Source organism: Stigmatopora nigra, chromosome 8 (genome assembly GCF_051989575.1).
Source record: "Stigmatopora nigra isolate UIUO_SnigA chromosome 8, RoL_Snig_1.1, whole genome shotgun sequence".
NCBI lineage: Eukaryota > Metazoa > Chordata > Actinopteri > Syngnathiformes > Syngnathidae > Stigmatopora > Stigmatopora nigra.
Genome location: NC_135515.1, coordinates 8,615,348 through 8,634,803, shown reverse-complemented (window position 1 = coordinate 8,634,803; position 19,456 = coordinate 8,615,348). Strand labels below are relative to the sequence as shown.

General features: G+C 39.6%; 1 long non-coding RNA gene across 1 annotated transcript; it reads right to left on the bottom strand.

Moving 5' to 3' along the window:
* Nucleotides 1-14,754: 14,754 nt before the first annotated feature.
* On the bottom strand, nt 14,755-19,314 carry LOC144200500 (uncharacterized). The gene is made up of 3 exons (XR_013327123.1): nt 18,633-19,314; nt 18,064-18,158; nt 14,755-15,917 (listed from the first exon to the last, which is right to left on the bottom strand). It is a non-coding gene; the product is annotated as an uncharacterized LOC144200500 (long non-coding RNA).
* Between the last annotated feature and the right edge of the window lie 142 nt (nt 19,315-19,456).

Below are 19,456 nucleotides of genomic sequence, written 5' to 3'. Positions count from 1 at the left end.
CAAACCTAACCAATCAGCAGTCAGATATTTTTTTGAAAGTTTCACCTGGTTTTTCCGCGTATTGTTCTGTGTAATATATACATAGTGTAATTGTGGAAAAATCAATCTGGACTAAAAGTAGTGATAAAATCAAGTAAAACTTATTGCTTTACACATGTATCTTCAACTCAGAATCAGCTCAAATGGAATGAAAGTTTTGTGCTGCCAATAGCAGCTGATGTGTTAAAGTCAATATCTACGAAAGGTGGCTTAGCGCTTCATCCGGTTTGTGTATGTGACTTTGGGTGTGGGGCAGACTGCTATGAAGTAGGTTACACCTACCAGCTGCAAATGATCCTGATGGTACAAAGTTCATTTCAGCATTGGAAGATATTATAGACACCAGGATTTTTCAATTACCTCCCTCATATATTTTATTATTATTTTCCATTCATCATTACTTTCAAGGGGTGGCACAGTGACAGAATGATGAACATGTCCACCTTACAGTTCTGAAAACATATTCAAATCAATTTTGTCCTCTTGCTGCCTACTAGAAATGATTTGCTAGAAATCACTACAGCTATAGTTAATGTACATTGTATCTCAGGATTATTTTCAGCAAAAAAAATCCTCCAAATTGGGAATGACAGGTAGGAAAAAGATGAATAGATTGTCGAAAAAAGATCTGCGACTGAAACCAAGTATTCCCGCCTCCCAAGTTGGCTACACTTCCACAAGACAGCGTGCTATTTCGGCACATACAGATTGATAATGTTCTCTGAGCAAGAACAATGCATGCACACTCCAATTGAAAAGCTTCATTGTTCCTGACAGGGTTTACACTTGCGTTAGAAACTGTGAAAATGTAACAGGGACATACATATGGCGTGGTGAATGTCTTGGATGACAGGTTTGCAATTGCTATGGTTACAGCATAATACACCAATAACACCGTTAAAAATAATGCCATCTCTCGATTCAACCTAATCAATATATCTTTAAAGAGCCTTATGGGTGAAATACTATTTGTACCGTAAGCATATGCACATTGAACATTTATCCATCCAACCTGTTGGAGAAGAAAAAGTGCTATGACTCAGGCTTTGTGTCCCTCTGACTCATTGTTGCTTGCGTCACACAGCCTGCACCTCTCTTCACTGGCCCTGTCTATGCATCTCTCGCTCCCCGACGACATGCGCAAGCATTTGAATGTGTATACAGTGGCCCAAGTCATCAAATACTAACCTTGTTTGCTGAACCTATACACAAGTGTCTTTTGAGAACAGGTTTGACCACAAGCAACCATAGAGAGAGAGAGAGAGAGCCTGGTCAGAACTGTCACATTGGGCCCTGTTGGAAACCTGCTCCTGTGATGCATTAGTTACACTTACAGCAAGTCATGCTCTATTTGTGGAAAGTGCACTCATGGATTTCCCGGGGAGGAGTAGCTAGCTGTGTAAAGGGCATTCATTCATATACATATCACACTGAGGAACTCACCTTCCATGATGCACAATATTCCCACACAATACACCAGTTCATGATTATCAATGTGGATTCAAGATAGGGAAAATGGTAGGGGTGACGGGGTTCATTTCTATCTCTTCTTATTGTTACAAAATTGCCTTGCAACACTATGACGATGGTTTACTGTGTTCTGACTGAAGAGGGAAAACACGACACTTTTAAAATACACCATACAAGAGAGTTAAAATTGTGCATTCACTCACATTTCTACAAGTGGAAATCATATGCTTTGTTTTGAGTTTTAACCAATGAGGAGAAAATGAACAGACTTGCTGATTCCCAAGCAGCTCACCTTTAAAGTGTTCCACTGGCACCTATTTCAACAATTTGGATTCTTCAGAGAACAAGGTCACACATGTGAAAAAAAGTATTGCATAACAAATGGCAGTTGCTCAAGAACAAATTTTTGCAGGGTGTCAAATATATATTTATATATATATTTTTTTTTCAAGTATAAGGAAAGTGTTAAACCACATTTCTTTTCTATGATGTAATTCACTCCTCCAGCGAATGCTTTGATTCGGTTTAGCCAGCAATAAAAATTTGATTTAGGTTATTTACCACTAGGTGTGAAGACTGACATATGAATGAATTCAACATAAAATTCATGGAACAACCCGCATTGGAAAACATGCTTTGTGGTCATCTGTTTCAATTAGTGTCATGAATATTTGTTTCTTTCTTCATACCTGCAAATGATTATAATAATGAGAAATTATTGTTTTATCAAATAAAATAGTTTACATAGCAGGCTTAAATCATCAAAAGATCCCAAAGGATTTCCCCAGACAAACATTTGGCATTAAAGAAATAGGAAATATTTATTATAGATGACACATACATGTACACTTCATGTGAAAAACAGTTGTACAAACTATCTATAAGGCAGAATTTTATAAATAAATAAAAAATAGATACATATACTGTATTACACTCTGTTACATGCCAATGATAAACATTCTAGTATTTTTTGTGGATTTTTAGTAACATTAGGAGGCACAGTTCCAACACCTAAAAATGGATAAACCTTGAATACAGTTATTAATAAGCAAAAATAGAAAAAGGCCCACACTCTATAAGGTAATAAAATTACCATAAAATGTTACTATGGCTGACAGGCGACCAGTCTAGGGTGTACTAATAAGCCCGTTGCTCAAAGTCAGTTGATATAGGCTCCGGCAAACCCCCTGCAACCCTTACGAAGATGCACGGTATGGAAGATAAATGACTAATGATGACAACCTCTGATAAACCTCCCATTGGGTAAGTATAAAGACAAAAATTAAATATCGATTAAAAAAAAAAAGCTTGCGACGGAAGGAAGGATCTTCCTTTCATGATCCTCCTTTCATGTCATTTCTTTCTAACATATAATAAATAATGAGGTCAAAGAAAAACTATTCTCAAATGTATTTCAGCGTGAATACATTAGCTGCCATTGATAGTGATAAAGTGCCATTACCACCCCCTCACAGTTCAAACGGATTGGATGGCCATTGCTCTCAATGACACTGAAACATTATATAGTAGCTTCCAGTTCTATCAATATAATTCTATCCATCTAGTTGTAACTTTTCTGTTCACCCTTTTAACACGGATGAATATATATTTATATATTATCAAATGATGTAAAACTTTCCTTTTAATTTATGCATAGAGTTTGAGGCCAAAGGGAAGACTGCTGCGCTGTATGCGTGCGTATGTGTGTCCTGACTTGCAACATTCTCAGGAACAGCCTGCACAAGTGTCGTGTGAAGTCATTCCGTGGCTATCGACAAGTGAGACATTTCTGGAATAACACATAGCTTAGATTTGCAAAGGTGTGCACATTTCTTGCTGCTCTTAAAACCCACATAGCTACAAGCAGCTTCTTAATCAATTTACCAAGCTTGTGCAGTTTGCTTTTGATTCTGCAACCCACTTTCTAAACTACTTCCGTTTCTCTCTGCTTTTTTACCCCCTAACTGGGCCTCTACCAGGTTGCTCTCCGCCAGTCCTCGACCTTTAGCTACATACCAGAACACATAGCAGCGGGAACAAAGGGCAAATGTATGCAATGCATGAACACGGTGATGTGGTTCATTCTGGAACAAATTGATTTACATAACATTGCTTCACGAGCCAAAGTTTGAAAGATTAGAGAACCAGAAGTCTACTCCTATCATTAAATACATTTTTCTGGATGTGCTTGCCTCAATAGTTTCATGACGAGAACACACATGGCTGCATGTAAATGTCAACATTAATTGACAGCATTGTTTTATTTATTTATTTCATTTATTTTAATCACAAAAGACAAGATTCAAGCCTGCCTTAAAAAGCAGCAACTGATAGTCTTAATAATATGTTCATATCTCTACACCCTTGTGGTCTTTTTAGGTAGGGAGGTCTCAAAAGCTCACCTGCTTTTGTGGTTGTTGTTCTTCTTATTCTTGGAGAGAATATTAAATAAAATTGCTACTCCACCAGGCTTATGAGTGGACTGGATTTAAATTTGGAAACTCATGACAATAAAAATCTAATTTTGCAGGGAAAAAAAGCAAAAATTACTATGCATATTTTTCCAGGTCACAGGGTACAAAGTACCACAGCCATATTGAGCACGGCCACTGATTTTTTTACACAGATGACCACTACCGATTATTTATTACCTCTTGACATTGCTTTCTATACTTTGAGATCTAATTTCATGTGAACACACCGCCCAGCCCATGCTTCTGGCTCGGCTCATTGGCCGAAATAGTCCTGGTGCTCCCAGATGAGTTCTGCGACGTGACCTATTGACCTTTTCCGATGGGGAATGTGAAAGGAAAGGGGAGAGGGAAATTGAATGTGCGTGAAGCACGGGCAACACAAGGTGAGGATATCCCTGGCCAACAAGCTGGTCTAATCTTGTTTGTCTGGACTAGGTCAAGAGATTAAATGGGTGCTGTTCAGTGGCCATCCTGTCTGAACCCAAAAGACTTAACCCGGTGGTGACAGACAAATCATCTGGCTGTTAGGAAACACATGGATAACACCTGAATAAGATGCAATGGCTACACTAAGGAGAGTGATCAGCAGACTAAGTCTACTTTGTCATCTACACTAGTGCTTCCTGGAGAGATTACCTGTTAAGATATACTATTTATAAACCTGAGGTAATTTACTAACCGAAGGAAACTGCTGGAATAGACTCACTATATGCCAGAAGAAGCCTGAGTATGGCAGCATTTATTTCCCCAAGCATCGTATTTGTTGCAATTCATTGACAAATATGACAGATTAGAAGTTAGGCCAGCAGTCAATGTATCATAGCAGCAAAATGGTTTATTGGCAAGAGCCATGCAATATCATGCAATTAAGCTTCACAATACACTAGACTGTGAAAATTAAAAGTAAGGTCCAGGTCATTTGGTCTGTAACACGCAATCCTCAGGGCGAGACGATTTTGAACTTTTGCATCCAGAAAATAGGTTTGCTATTTTATAATATAAAAGGGTTTATAGAAATAAAAATTAAATACTAGTTTTTTTTACACTGTCAAATATGTTAAAACATTTTTATCCCCCAAATTAGATTGTTTTTGTTACACCAAATTTGAAGGTTCAGTTCAAAGATAGAAAATCACATTATTAATTGGTATTTTCTTTAGATTTGAATGATACATGTGTTTTTAATATCTGTGGATATAGTCCATCGTGTACATTTTCCACTTCAAATGTAAAAGGAAATGTTCAAGTTTAAAATGATGTGGTAAATCAATTTCCATTGCAAATGGCAAACACGCGCTCCCCCTCATTCGAACAGATAAGTCTTCTATTTTCTACTAACGGACATGAGACTAGAGAAGTAATGCGATATTTCTTTTTTTCATAATACGAATGGCATGCCTGATGGCCACATTATCTTATACGCAATTGGATTTCCTTTTTGTTGGTTAACTACTACAACCAACATGAGCTTTGGTGCTTGCGTTAAACTTGAGCGCCATCATTGTAGCGCTGCTTCAATCTCTTACAAAGGATTAAGTTGTCAGTTTTCATTGAACTCTGAGTCGCCTCAGTCCAAACAGACCCATCTTATAAGGTGCAGGTCCACTTATTTTTAACTTTTCCGGGTTAACGTTCGCTCGCTCTTTCCCCTTTCAGCCCACATGTATGTTTGGCTTTCATATCTGAACACAAGATGTATTCACCCCTGTGGCAGTGCGTATGTACATGCGTACATGAACCGTCCACCTTCTGACCCCTAACTGTAACACGTGTTTGTGTGTCTAGCTGTCACAGGCGCCTTGCTATTGACATGCTTCGCTCTCTCCATTCAATTACCTTAGTGTTTCCTAACCTGGAGTGTATTTCACATTGCAAAAATCTCACGGCTTTTAATCAACTAAAAATGTCACAGCGTATGAATAGAGAAATAGTAATGCTGTCGTCTCCATGTACTCACAATGCTACCCTGGTTGGAAATCAGTGAATTACATAACAGGCCTTCAATGTGGAACACCAGACTGGTGGAACAGGAGGACCTTGGATGCACTTTGAGTGATTTAAATGTGTAGCTGCAATGGTTTTACAAAAAGTTTCTCTCTTTGCTACGCATCATATGAGTCCCCCCCACCCTCACATCTCAGCCCACCCAGTTGAAACTTGTATCTATTTTGGGAGCTTAGTACAAGCCAAGTACCAACTTCAATGTGTAAAACATATCACGAATAGGGGCTCTTTTAGAACTGCATGCAGTCATTGCACTATCCTTTTGGATTGCCCCAAGATAAAATGGTCTCCAAAACTCTTCAACATTAGTTGACAATATCACAACAAAAATATTTTATTGTGTACAATTTATACAATACTACAAAAAAATTACAGATGAAACTGCTTGGAATGTCATTCTTCAAACTTTATTGGTTCTCTTGGCCCTTGAGCAAAAGTTTTATTCTCATTATTATGCAAGTGGGTGGATTCAATATTTGAATATTAAAATCATTTGCTCTGATTGGGTGGAGTGGCAGTGTCGTGAGAAGCTCATGACATTTGCCAATCATTATGGTGACTTTGACACGTAGTGGATATATGGGATTTAATTGTTCTTAAATGACAAAGTTGCCTACTAAACTGTGCGTAATAGAGTGATGATATTGAGAACCAACTACAAGGTCCAGCTAAAAAGTCCCCCTTGGACAGCTAGATAGAAAACAGCAGTGGAGGGGTAGAACTCTGTACTGTATCAGACCCCTCAACAACATTAATTCCAATTGGGCTTTATAAAGTTTGTACGAAAGTAAGAAAAGGCAATGTAACGTGTTTTACAGTAAGGTTTAAGGCCCAAGATGCATTTTTCATTTTGGGGGCCAAAGGTCACAGAGGATTGTGGCAGCCCGCTGAGCCACAGCCTGTAGTTGCGTCATAGCCAGTATTGAGTCAGGTGCACTCCCAAGGATCTCATTGCCAGCTGCCGTCGAGGCAGGGATAATCTGCCTAAGCAGCTTTCACATGATTTCACCCTCAGGAAGAATTCAGAAAAAGTTTGCACACCTCTTCGGGGACTGGCCTTGGAGCTTCGGACTGCTTTGACTAAAAGAAAAGCGCAGTAGACACTACAAAAAAAAGAACTACTAAAATCTGGCGAGTTGAACTAGTTACAGAGTACATGTGAGTTTGCTGTGAAAGGGAGATGGGGTTCATCTAGATATCTATAGGGCCTGATGATTTTACATGCCGTGCTTCTATAGCGTCCAAGGAGCAGCAGCAACCTTATCCTGCCTGCGTGACTCCGCTACGTCGACACACACATTCAACCTTTGAGTGTCACCTGATACCCGCTCAGCAGTGGAAATCTTTTTCTATACTCTAAAACTGCTTTCCTGGTAGAGAAATGTACATGTAGGGGGAAAAAATGAACAAATTAAATAAAATAGAGGGCATGGTGAATGAAAACTAGTCTGTGGCCAGAGTAGCTGTGGTAAAATTTCATGTTTTTTGGGACCCTCCTCTGACACACTACATTTCACATTCAAACACGCCTCTTGAAAAACACAACGAGTATTAGTCGTTTTCCATTGTTCTCTGCTGCGTCCTTTCCTTCCATTTTGTCATAGGTTTTTAAGAACACGAAACCGCAACCTTATTTTTTGGGTAAAAATCATGCTTGTGGATCTGTGTGTATATTGAGAGTTAATTTACTAGTACTACTCTGACAAGATTCTATTATTTATTAGTGTGTGTGTGTGTTCCTTCGTCCTCCACATATCTAAGGTCAGGTCAATGGCAGTAATTTGACAAGGAAAGCACAGACTTCTTTTTCCCCAGTCACTTATCCAAAGGGATCTCTGACTGTTTCCAGTTGAGCTAGGGAATATAGTCTCTCCAGCATGTCCTGGGTCATCCCTGGGTCCATCTCAACACACTAGAAGCAGACCTCTGGATTTCATGTCTCCGCACAAATACTGTATGAGCAAAAGTCTGGTTCTGATTGGATTCAGAACAGACAATTTGGCACTACAATTATATGATGGGATTGCCAACATTTATTTACTGCATTCAATAAATGACTGTGGTGAATCTAAAAACTGTAACAAGGGGAGAATACATGTTTTGCCTTTCTTCTCACACAATGAGCACGTTCTTGATGCCCTCAACAGAGGTGTGTTTGACCTAAAATCTACCCAATACACTGTCAATGTCTGACCTTTACATGCACCGTTGCAAGATATTGGCAAAGCTGCCAGAAGAGGATGTACAGAAGAGAGAGAGAGAGAGACAGTGCAATAATCCCATTTGGTCTTTCTCATGTGTGTACATGGGTGTACATGCACGTGTGGGAGTAAAGGTGAAGGTTGAGGGAAAAACTCCACAAACACAAGGGTGAAGAGGACTAGAGGAGATAAGGAGATTAGGGCAAAAGAGTCAGAAGACACAGAAAGGGATCCACCAAAAACTTGGAGTTCTCGATTCAATTTGTGGTGAAGAGTAAGAATTTTGTTCTTCTGAGCAGACACCCCAGACCATGTGTGCGCATAAGATGGGGCATCTGGTTTTGTTAAGGCTCCGGAACATTCCTTCCGTGTCGGACTCTGGCTGGCAGCTTTAAATGCTCTTTCATATCCTGGTCTGGACATTGGCCCCTTGAAGTTCCATTTATGAGTGCTGAGGGTCACGGAAAAGGATTCTTTACCTCGGTATTTACCGTTGGGTTAGTATGTAGTAATACATTCAGGAGAATGGCTTATCTTTTGACAACTTGGGACAAACACAACCATATGGAGGACAGCAAAACAGCAGCAGTTTTCTGTCGTGATATTATCATCCCGATACATAAAGTAAAAATGGGATTTCTTTATGGTTTGAGTTGCTTAACTGTCAACAAAAACAGAGTTCCCGGTGGTTTTACAGATTGGCCCCAAAACCAAACTACAAATTAAGACTTTTCCATGTGGGCTAGATGGGAGAAATCCATTACATGTCTTTATTGAGGTCCTGGAAGGTATGCGAGGAGGGCTACACTAGCACACTTGAAGTGACATGCCAGCTCCCGACGTCAAGTTCATCAAGACAGTTCTTAGACAATATCGCGGTGCTAGAACAACCACTCTAATTTTCGAAATTGGTTTTCCTCTCGGCCAAAATGAAAGGATCCTCAAGGAGACCATAGAGGAGACCTTTAATGAAGATGTAGATGAGATTAAGAAGCCTGTCATGGCATCTGCTAATGACCCCAGAATTATATTTTCAGGAGTGCATTAATGTATTTTGGAAAACTCTGGAAAAGTGATGATTTCAACGGTGTTAGGGATTGGAGACACTGTCTAATGTTTCATTACAATTTTATTTTATAATTTATTTATTTTTTCTTTTCAATTTTAAAGCAGTATTGAAGGCCTTAATTACAAAATTGTTTGTTAAAATTACAATACAGTGCAAGATTTCTAACCTACCACTACCCATTTGATCTATTCCATGAGCATTGACTTGAACGCAAACCCCAGATAAGTACAAGAAACATTTATATCTTAACAAACTAGCCTTTAAACTAGGTTTAGACTTTCCATTTGCACTGTATGCGTTTCCACAAATCTTCCTCGAAGCAATTATTTTGTTCCATGCAACAGCAAGTATCATGGTACACAATTTAACACATGAACAGGCTGCAGAAGAAACATTAAATGGACTGTTCCATGCATCTTGTCCCAAATCACCTAGGATAAAGTCTAGCTCAACCGCAACCCTGAACAGGATAAGTAGTAGAAAACAGAGGGATGAATCCCCTTCAGTCAGTATCATTACACTTGAGTCCTGGCGCTAGATGCCGTCTTCATTGCAGGGAAGAGCCGACCACAACAGTTCTTCAGCTGGCAGCTTTAGTTGGTACATGAGCACATAAAGCTTGCCAGTGAAGAACTGCTGTAGGTCAGCCAATGAGCATCTCATTCAAATTCTAACCTGAGGAAAAACATGTTCGGCATTATCTTAACTTACTAAACTGTTCTCTGGTTACAGCAATTTGCTTAGGGGTGAGTTGCTCAAATTCACCAACATATCAAGCAATATAAGCAGTAAAAGTTGACGTGCTTCGAACTGACAAAAATGACAGGAATCCTTTTATGTGGCGCACAACTAAGCCGGCTACTGTCTAATGCTTATGAGGAGCCCTGGATTTGTCTTGCCTGGCCTCCAGTCAGCTGGCTGAGCTTCAACAATCGTAGTCAGTCAATCTAAAAAGGCCTTCGCAAGCTGCATATTCTCACTGTTCAAGGACAGGCCTTCAGGCGAACTAGCACACAGCTCTCCGAACCCAGTAACCCCTAAAATGAACCCCACACTGCTCCGGGCAAGAGTAGAAAGCGCTAAACTGCAAGTGTAAACACACCTTTTCATAGTTCAAGTGCTCCATTGTCTTTGCTTGATGAATAAAGTGTAATTTGGGAAAGAGTGGGTTAGCTGTTCAATCTTTTTGTAAACTCAGAATGATCTGTTTGACATGTTTTTTGGCCAAGGGCATCTTTGTTTTATTCAAATTCTTTTGCAAAAAAAAAAAATGCCAGTAGACATTGTTCTCCAAGAGGAGACAACATTCCTCTGGTGTGACTAAAATGGATTTTCTGTTATTGAGGGAAAATACAGATAACGAAAAGGACATGAAAAGAGTTGACCCGGATTCAGAGATCACAATTATTTAATGTCTACGTGATGACTGGTGGGGCATCTCATGCCATGTGAAATAAATCATTGCTTTCAAATTACTAGGCCCATCTTCCATGCTTTGAACTAAAGAATTGCATCATAGTATGCTTGTATTTATTACCATATAAAACGAAAGACAAACCATTCCTCCCATAGAAAGCACACTAATGTGAAAAATTATAATTGGTCAATTATTTGAGTGCTCACTTCATAGTAGCTCACAAAAATAGGACCAAATACAGCTGTAAACCATTTTGATTAAATCCCAGCAAATTATAAATTTTAGCATTTCAAAGAAAAATCAAAGTTCACAAACAAATCAATAAAAGCTATTTTTTCCATTCGGCAAAGAAATGGAGTCATGCCTTGGGCAAATTTAACAGCTTGTTGTGACAGAGCTGCTGCTTGTTAAAGTTATTTCCACCCCTATTATTCCTTAGCACTCATGATATGTGAAGCACGCAAAGCGAGAGAAGAACATGGTGTACCAAAAGTCACTGATTATACAAGGCTGATGATGCCGAGGTTAACGAATCTTTAATTACGATCAACACTACATAACAAGTTTACAAAACAATTGAGATTAAGAATCTGAGAACGTGACTTGTCCAGATAAAGTTTTTAAGTTTTTCCCAAAACACGGGATGAATAAAGTTATCCAATCCAAGAACAGCCATTATAGATATTTGAACATTATCGAATTGCTGTGGAATGACTATTTCCAACTATTTCATTGAGAACTGCATCTGAAAGTTGCCAGTAAGTGCGTGTCTAAAACGGCTGTGCACAGAATGACACAACAAAAAAGAATGGGAAGAGCTGTGAATCACCTCAAAAAAATGTCACTGGAGCTCCACCTATGAAAATGCCTTTTGCGGTCTTGCGTTCCTACAAAATGTGTTTTCACTCAGGAATACCATTCCACACAAATCACCCAGTCATAACGGTGAGATCTAATCTTTATAACTATTTTACTCAAGTGCTTCATGCAATGTGCATTATCTACAGGGAAAAAAGCCAAAACCCACTAATTGATACAATAACTCGCTAGAATCATTCTGTCTGGCGTTATTTGGAGACCATAAATCAGAGGGTCATCAAACTTGGTGGACGGGTGCATATTGTTTAGGTATTGTTGCAAAATCAGGTTAGAAAAATATGCAATTGTTTACGTTTTACCAATCTTAACAAACAGGCATCACCATTCGATCAAGAACAAAACCTTTCAATTCATTGAAGGACTGACAACTTTAATAAGCAACTCCCCCAAAAAACAAATGAATCCAAATTTGATGGGTTGCTAAGGATTTTTGAAAGGGATAAGCAATCCGACTGGCACAGATTGTGTCATTACTTTTCAGATGCACATGTCAGTCAAGTTTTTTTAATTCAACGGCTGGGCTGTAAAGATTATTTGTGTGTGGCCATAATCCTAAAACTGAGGGGTGGGATTTAGAACAAAACTAGTGATAGGTGAGACACTTAGATAATTTGAAATTTGACTGAAATTTGCATCACATCACGGATAAAACATTTTGCATCACACTCACAGTTCTGGTGTCCTTGGTTCGAATCCAGGTCGGTCCTCCTGTGTGGGTTTTCTCCGGGTACTCTGGTTTCCTCCCACAATCCAAAGACATGCAGCGTAGGCTGATTGAACTCTCTAAATTGCACCTAGGTATGAGTATGAGGATGAATGGAATGGTTCAGAAAATGAATGGATATTCCAAAAGGCCAATTGTAAAAAGGACTGTCAAGATAAGAAGAATTTGGAATTATTTAACCCAGCATACAATACAATGAACACACATTGATGAATTTCAACCCTCCACCCCATTTAAAATAAACATTAAAACTGATTTCCTTATTGCAAGGTTTATGAAAGCAAAAATTAGATATTGAATTGCCATTATTTCTGAAGCCAATTATTTTGAAATTGACCCTATCTTGGGAATTTGGTGTTGGAGCTTGTAGAATATGTCTTAAATATTCAAATGGAAATGCTCAAACTGCAAAAATAACAAACAATATGCCATATTTAGTGCAATGACCTGTCAATCATTTGGAGTCACAAGTAACATCAGGCCTTACCACAACAATTAGCATTCACGAACAAATCAGATCAACATATTGCTTTTATAGTCAATCCTAGATGCTAATACCACAAAGTATTACTTCCTCCAAATTCAGGATGGAATTTGCTTCAGGAAGAAATGACGTGAGCTGGCAGGAAGTCAGCAGGTGGGAAAGATGAAATGACCTCTACAGACTTAATAGTGCACATCTGGAGCCAGGAATGCTCGGGAATGGTGATATGTGCACGTGTGCATACCAATTTGGGCTGGTTTACGGCTCATTGAAGTCATTAAGTAAGAAGTCAACAACACGGTGGTCATGCTGTGAGGAAACTAGGATGCCGCATGACAACGCATTTGGGTGTGCTGGAAGCTCATGTGAAGAGCTGTTTCACATGCACACTAATTTGAGAGAGAAAGCTTCAAATGGGATCTACAGAGTCATCGTCAACGACAGGATTGGATTATAAAGATTCAAGGTTTCTGAGCTTCATGCATCTATAGTGTGTCAAAGACTACATTATTTCATTTTACGTTTGTTTCTGTCACCATGAGTTCATCCTCTCGAGTCTGTATAGTAATAATATCCTTATAATATATAACATCCTTCGTCGCCCTCGCCCAAAGCAGCAGACCAGTTATTAGCTGGAAGACAGGAAATGTTGGCCAGGCAAAAAGGAAAAAGTGCTGCCCGAGCTTGGTATATGTGCCCCATTTCATCATTTCTTCTGCCCTCCACCCTTAGAGGATGACTGTCATCAGAGTTGGATTTCAAACATTTTGCATTTGGTTAGCCAACACCCAAGTGTCATGTTTAGTGGTCGACACAAAGGCTCTCTTCTCAAGGAAATTTCCTATCGCTGAAGATATAACCTTTATTAACTATAGCAGGTGAGGCAAACAAAAATATCGTAACCAAAAAAAAACAAAAAAAAACTGCAGATAAGGGCAGTATTGCAACTATGACTCAGATGCAATATCCTGAGAAGAACAGATAAAATAAATGTTAAAAACTGGCAGAGGGAAAAAAAAGTGCACTCTGGAGAGTGAAATGCATCCAAAACAAGACCCACACAAAGCCTTAACTAGCTCCTACGTGAATGATAGCACCAGCATATTATGCCTTAAGCATACAGTATTGTTCAGATCTAAATCCACACATTCTCATAATATTGCAAATAACTCAATCTTTTAAATCTATTAATAATTCTAAAATTCTCAATGACCCAAATATCTTTAATTTAGTTACCAAATTGTTTCTTGATGCATATAAAAACTGCAACGTTCTAAAACAATTTAGTCTCACACGTATTCATTTTCCTGATTGAGTTTATGAACCGAATTCTCATTTAACTAAAAAGGATTAGGAGGGCATATCTTGATGAAATAATCTGATGAGAATTCACCTCAATGGATAAATGTGTCGGGAATAAAATAAATTAAAATGAATGGAGATGCCATTTATCACACTCCAGCAGACTAGGGGTGTGTATGTGAGTAGACGGAGTATAGAGGTTAACGCAGTATGAAAACAATGGCACCATCCGTGCTAGTGTGTTGTGCGTTTCCTGTCGTGCTCAATGCAGCTGTATCCAGATGGCCTACGAGCCCGGCATGCTAAGCTAACGGAGATGAGAACAATACATTTGCCCTGAGGTAGAAAATTAAAAAAAAAAAACACTGCGGTCGCCGGACTGACATACCTTTGCATTAATAAGATCACATCCATCTAATATAAAATTTACATGACTTTATGTTGGCAAAAACCTGTTAACACAATACTTTTACTTTGGTATTTAATAGGGATGTACCAAAAATAAAAAATCCTGGTTCAAACCGAATATGAGAAAACCAGTGCTAGTGATTACCAATCCAAATATTTTTAAATTTATCTAAAAACAAGCCAAATATGCTGATTATCTTTCTTATTGAATTTATTCTGGACAAAAAAATGGGATTAAATTATAGAAAAACATAATATATAAATTTGGTACTACCATAATGCAAAACGTAAAATCCTCAATTCCTTCGGAATGCCATTCCAACCTATTGGAAAATCCCATCCAAGATGTGCCTTTACCAATGATTCATTAATTGTTTGTCACAAACTGAAGCCTCTTATTAGAACACAAGACGAATACAGGCAATTTGACTTAACCCCTGATTGTGTGAGTGATTACAAAGGTGTGATGTGGCTCTTGACATCAATATCTATCTACATTTATACAATTACAAAATTTCCGGGGAAACTTCCACCCACTGAACTGTTCTTTGAGCATTCCTTTGCATTAACATGAGATATTTCTCCTATTCCTCACATCTCCTTCCCTTGCCACTCCCAACAAGCATGTGATCCATACTTGTGTCTTTAAATCAGTTTTCTTGACATTATCTTACAACTTTCTCTCCTCCTTGAGTCTGTGTATCTTTAGGTTGGTCAGTTCAGCAAGGCCGAGTTACATTCTTGGGATGCCTGCTACATATGGTCCACATTCCATTCTGTCTGCTGAGAGGCCCACTGCTCCTCATCACTGGCTCTGCACACACACACACACCAAGCCAAAGCGGTGTGCGCTGCAGCCCAAATAATCTTTAAATAGCTCATCTGATGGTAGCAAGAGACCAAATCTTACTAAAGCCTAAAAAATTAGAAACTATAAGTTATGGCCTGATCTGAGTCAACCGTGTTGTTTTATTTAGGTGTATGGAAAAGGTGGTTACTTTTAGTGAAGAAATATCCCTGCCCTGAAGCTTTTAGCTCAATCTAAAAGGCGTGTGTGTTTGAGTGTGTTGTTGTGTGTGCATTTGAGTTTTTGTGTATAAGACACACAAACTACACACAGACTCTGTTTGTTATCTAGGTCACTCATAGAAAGTGATAAAACCCAAACCTGGATGGCGTTAATTTGGTGCATGCTTACATGCATTCATAGAAATCAAATGCAACTCTCTTTCATTCAACATTTCGGCCTTACAAGTGTAGTGACTCACTTTTACACTCTAAACGAGTTTTGATTCATGATGCAGGCATTTGCAAATGCAATATGCTAGATCTGATCCTGCTCACTCAGTTATCGAGGTCCCGGCACAATTCCCACCAAAGGCCAGTTTGGAATTCAACTGAAGAGAAGGCATTCAACTGTCAGGCAGTGGAAAAGCAGTCTTGTTCCTGGAAGCACAAAAGAGCAGAATGATAACATTTATGTTAGCGGTTATATCAAAACACAAAGGTATATTCCCAAGGTTATACCTGCAGATGCTAAAGTGAAAATAAACGGTTCGCGGTATTCAATTTCCTCAAGAGAAAACAGTCTCATTATAAATGCTATGCATTATATAAGCATAGCATGGATTCTTTTGCATGTCAACAAATTATAATTGATCTAAATTATTTCATTGGGCAAGCAAACAGGAGCCCCTTTCACAGTGCTAATGCGCTATTATTACAGACTTCCCTTCTGTTTAAAACACAGAGTCAGAATAGGAGAATGGAATGTTCCAGCGATAAGATGGCAGAGGAAATAGTCTCAGCCTATGTAATATTTGTAGTACTACAATTGGAATAGTAGGAAATGTAGGATACTGTACATTCAGTTTTATGTCAGGCTGATGAGCATTTAATTTTTTTTTTTTTCAAATCGCATACCCCTTGGGTGAAGAGGCAGTTTCTAACACAGCTAGGTCTAACAAGTGATTTCATTGCTTCCATTTTGCCGTGCAGTATCCAACAGTAAAATCCAACACTGCATTGAGCAGGATATCATCCTCCATGATTCTAAATTGAGTCCAAACCAGTTGAGGCAAATGGAAGCCAGCAGTTCTGCTCATCTGATGGGCTTGCCGGGGCGTGGCCATCCCAAATATGCAACCTCACTGCAGCTACCGCATTCCCACCGCAGATCCTCCGCTACGTCGATAACAGTCAACCCTAAATCGTGCTTACGTACACCAAATCATTCCACGGGCTTGTCACTCAGAAGTCTACTTGAAACAGTACGAATGACTCAGCAAATGACATTTTTTTTCTTCTGTTTTGTTGGTTGAGATAAACGTCAGAAATCCTGACTGTGAAAAAGTCAGTTCCAGGGGGCTCTGTGGACAATTTGGATGAGTTGAGGGCACTGGTTTGACTAAATCCTTTAATATTTGACAATCAAGACACACACTGAGATGAATCCGTATGTCGCACGATTTATACTACGTAGGGCAGAGTTACCATTTAAACAAATACATCAGAGTAGAATATAAATCAAATATGTGCACTTGCGCATGTGTGAGTGTCTAGGGAGTGGCCCACTGGACGTCACTACTGGACGACGATTTATTACATCTAACCATGCAAGACTTGACAGAGAACTACCATTAACACAAGCACAAATTGGTCAAACCATTGAATTGCAACTAAAAAACAAAAACAGGAATAATCCAACATCTAAATTAGGTGGTCATACAGTAAGTTGAGTGGAAAAATGTCCAATTACAAACAAGAACGTTACGGTAAAGTCAGGTTAAAACAGAACAACCAAATTGCTGGTTATCGTGAATCACCAGTAACTCCTCTAGCGGGCTAAATAATGACAGACTCCAAATTTGCAGCCCTTTTTATACTGAAAATGTGACATTGTAAGCCAAGTCAAACCCTTTTGTGAGACACTAGTTATAATACTGTACCTCTCACCCAGAACGCAAGAGCTGAGATTGGAACATGATTAACACTAATAGTCTTAAAAAAAATGCCAGCCGCAATCCTCCGCATCGGTCCAAATTGTGCAAGATCACCGTGCATAATGTTCTTTTCACAGTCAACAAGTGCATTGCATAGCGACAGGCCATTTGTGGGTTAGTCTGCAGCAGGCAATGGCCAGAGCATCGTTTACAATTAACTTTTAGATGGTAGAAATGTTTGAACAGTGAAATGAAATTTATTAGGTTTTAAATAATTATTATTAGTTGTTATCACTTAACCAGGGTTACAAATACTAAACCGCTGAAGGTTATTACATGACAAGGTCAGAGCCATTTTAGGGCCGACATGCTGGGTTGCAGGTGGGAAAAGACACCCCCTGCTTAAATAGGAAGTAAGCCATTAATATTACTTTCTTAAGAAGTGTAGACAGGCATGCGGGGCTATGACCACCGCCAATAGGATTATATAATTGGAACCACTAATGGAGGGCAGAGGTCATTGCATAACTAAACCTGCAACAGGTTGCAAGACTTGCAGTATGGCACACCATCACATGCAAAATTTATGGTTGCTTCACAATATAATTATTTTGAGACAAAATATGCTCAGATATGTCAAAAAGCCTCACCTTTCATTCATCTCCTTGTATTCGCCTGGACGTAGTTCCTGTCCGGTGGCGCAAGTGTAAAACGGTCTTTAAACAAGTGTCTGTTCAGTGGACACCTGGAGATATGAGGTGGGGAGGGGGGCATAGGAAGAGACAAGCTTGAAAGGGGAAATAAATGACTGAGGAGGTGGAGGAGGGGCCACTCTCCACATCCATGTTGCGCTGCAAAGGGTGGGGCCTTAAAGAATTCACTCAATCTGCTTTACTTGACTAAAAGCTTATCTTAATTAGACTATACAGGGTCAATGTCCCTGTACACTTAATTATGATCGAACTGTACCCTGTACCGTCTTTGCCTTCTAGGACAAGTGCTATTAAACCAACTCTTGGAGGCTTTGGTTTCATCCTTCCTTCAAACCAGACGATCGACCAGGACATCGTAGTACATTTGGACCCAGTTATACAAATGATACAACCCTGATTGAGAGAACTAGAGGAGGTACATTTACTCAAATCTAGAATGTAAAAAAAAAGATGGCAAGATAGCCATCTCTCATTTAAAAGTTTTCAAATGGTATATTTACACTTACTTTGAGGGGAAAATCCGTCGCTTCCACTGCGCCACTGGACAAGTCGATTCTATAAGAGCGAATATGCGCAGTTGACATGCGAGGCCGATTCGCACTGTTCGGGCCGGTTCCACCCCACGCCCAGTTGGCCTGTAGCGGATCTCTACTGTAAAGTTGCCACGTCCGTGACATTCTGACGGTCCTTTCTAAACCTCGTAATCACGTCCAAAAGCCATCCCCCACCTCTGGCTGAGGTATTTATCTCGACTGCCAGTTGCGTTTCAAGTCGAACCGAAGCGGAACATTCAAGGTGGGCACGACGTTTGGTTATGTAAGATGTTGAAGAAAATGACCGAACACATCTGACCGCTTCGGTTCGGGGAGAAGGCAAAAGAAGGGGGCCCAACCCTGGACGATCACGCTTCCACGAAAACATTTGGTTTTGATAAGATTCTCCAACGCGGACGCCTGACAGCCACACCTTAAACTCTGAGAATTTCTCCTGACAATTCCAGAGCGATCGACGAGACAAGTTCTCCGCGGCTTACACTGTATGTCGAGCGGTGACAACGTATGGATCTGTACACGAGAAATGTTTGAAAACGACAGAGAGCGGAGCTAAAGCAGTATCCTGTTGACCGGTCACACCCCGTGCTGCTTCGCTGCTCCTCGGGACTCCCTCCCCGGTCTCTCCCTCCGGTCCAACTCATCTCTTCAAACCGGCTTCTCTGCCCGATCAGCTGGCAAGCTCGTGACGTAAGAGTAGCCTGCTGACCAATCAGAGTCAAGAGTAAGACTCCAACCGCACACGCCCTCCATGAACCTGCTTTGACGAGCGGTGTTGC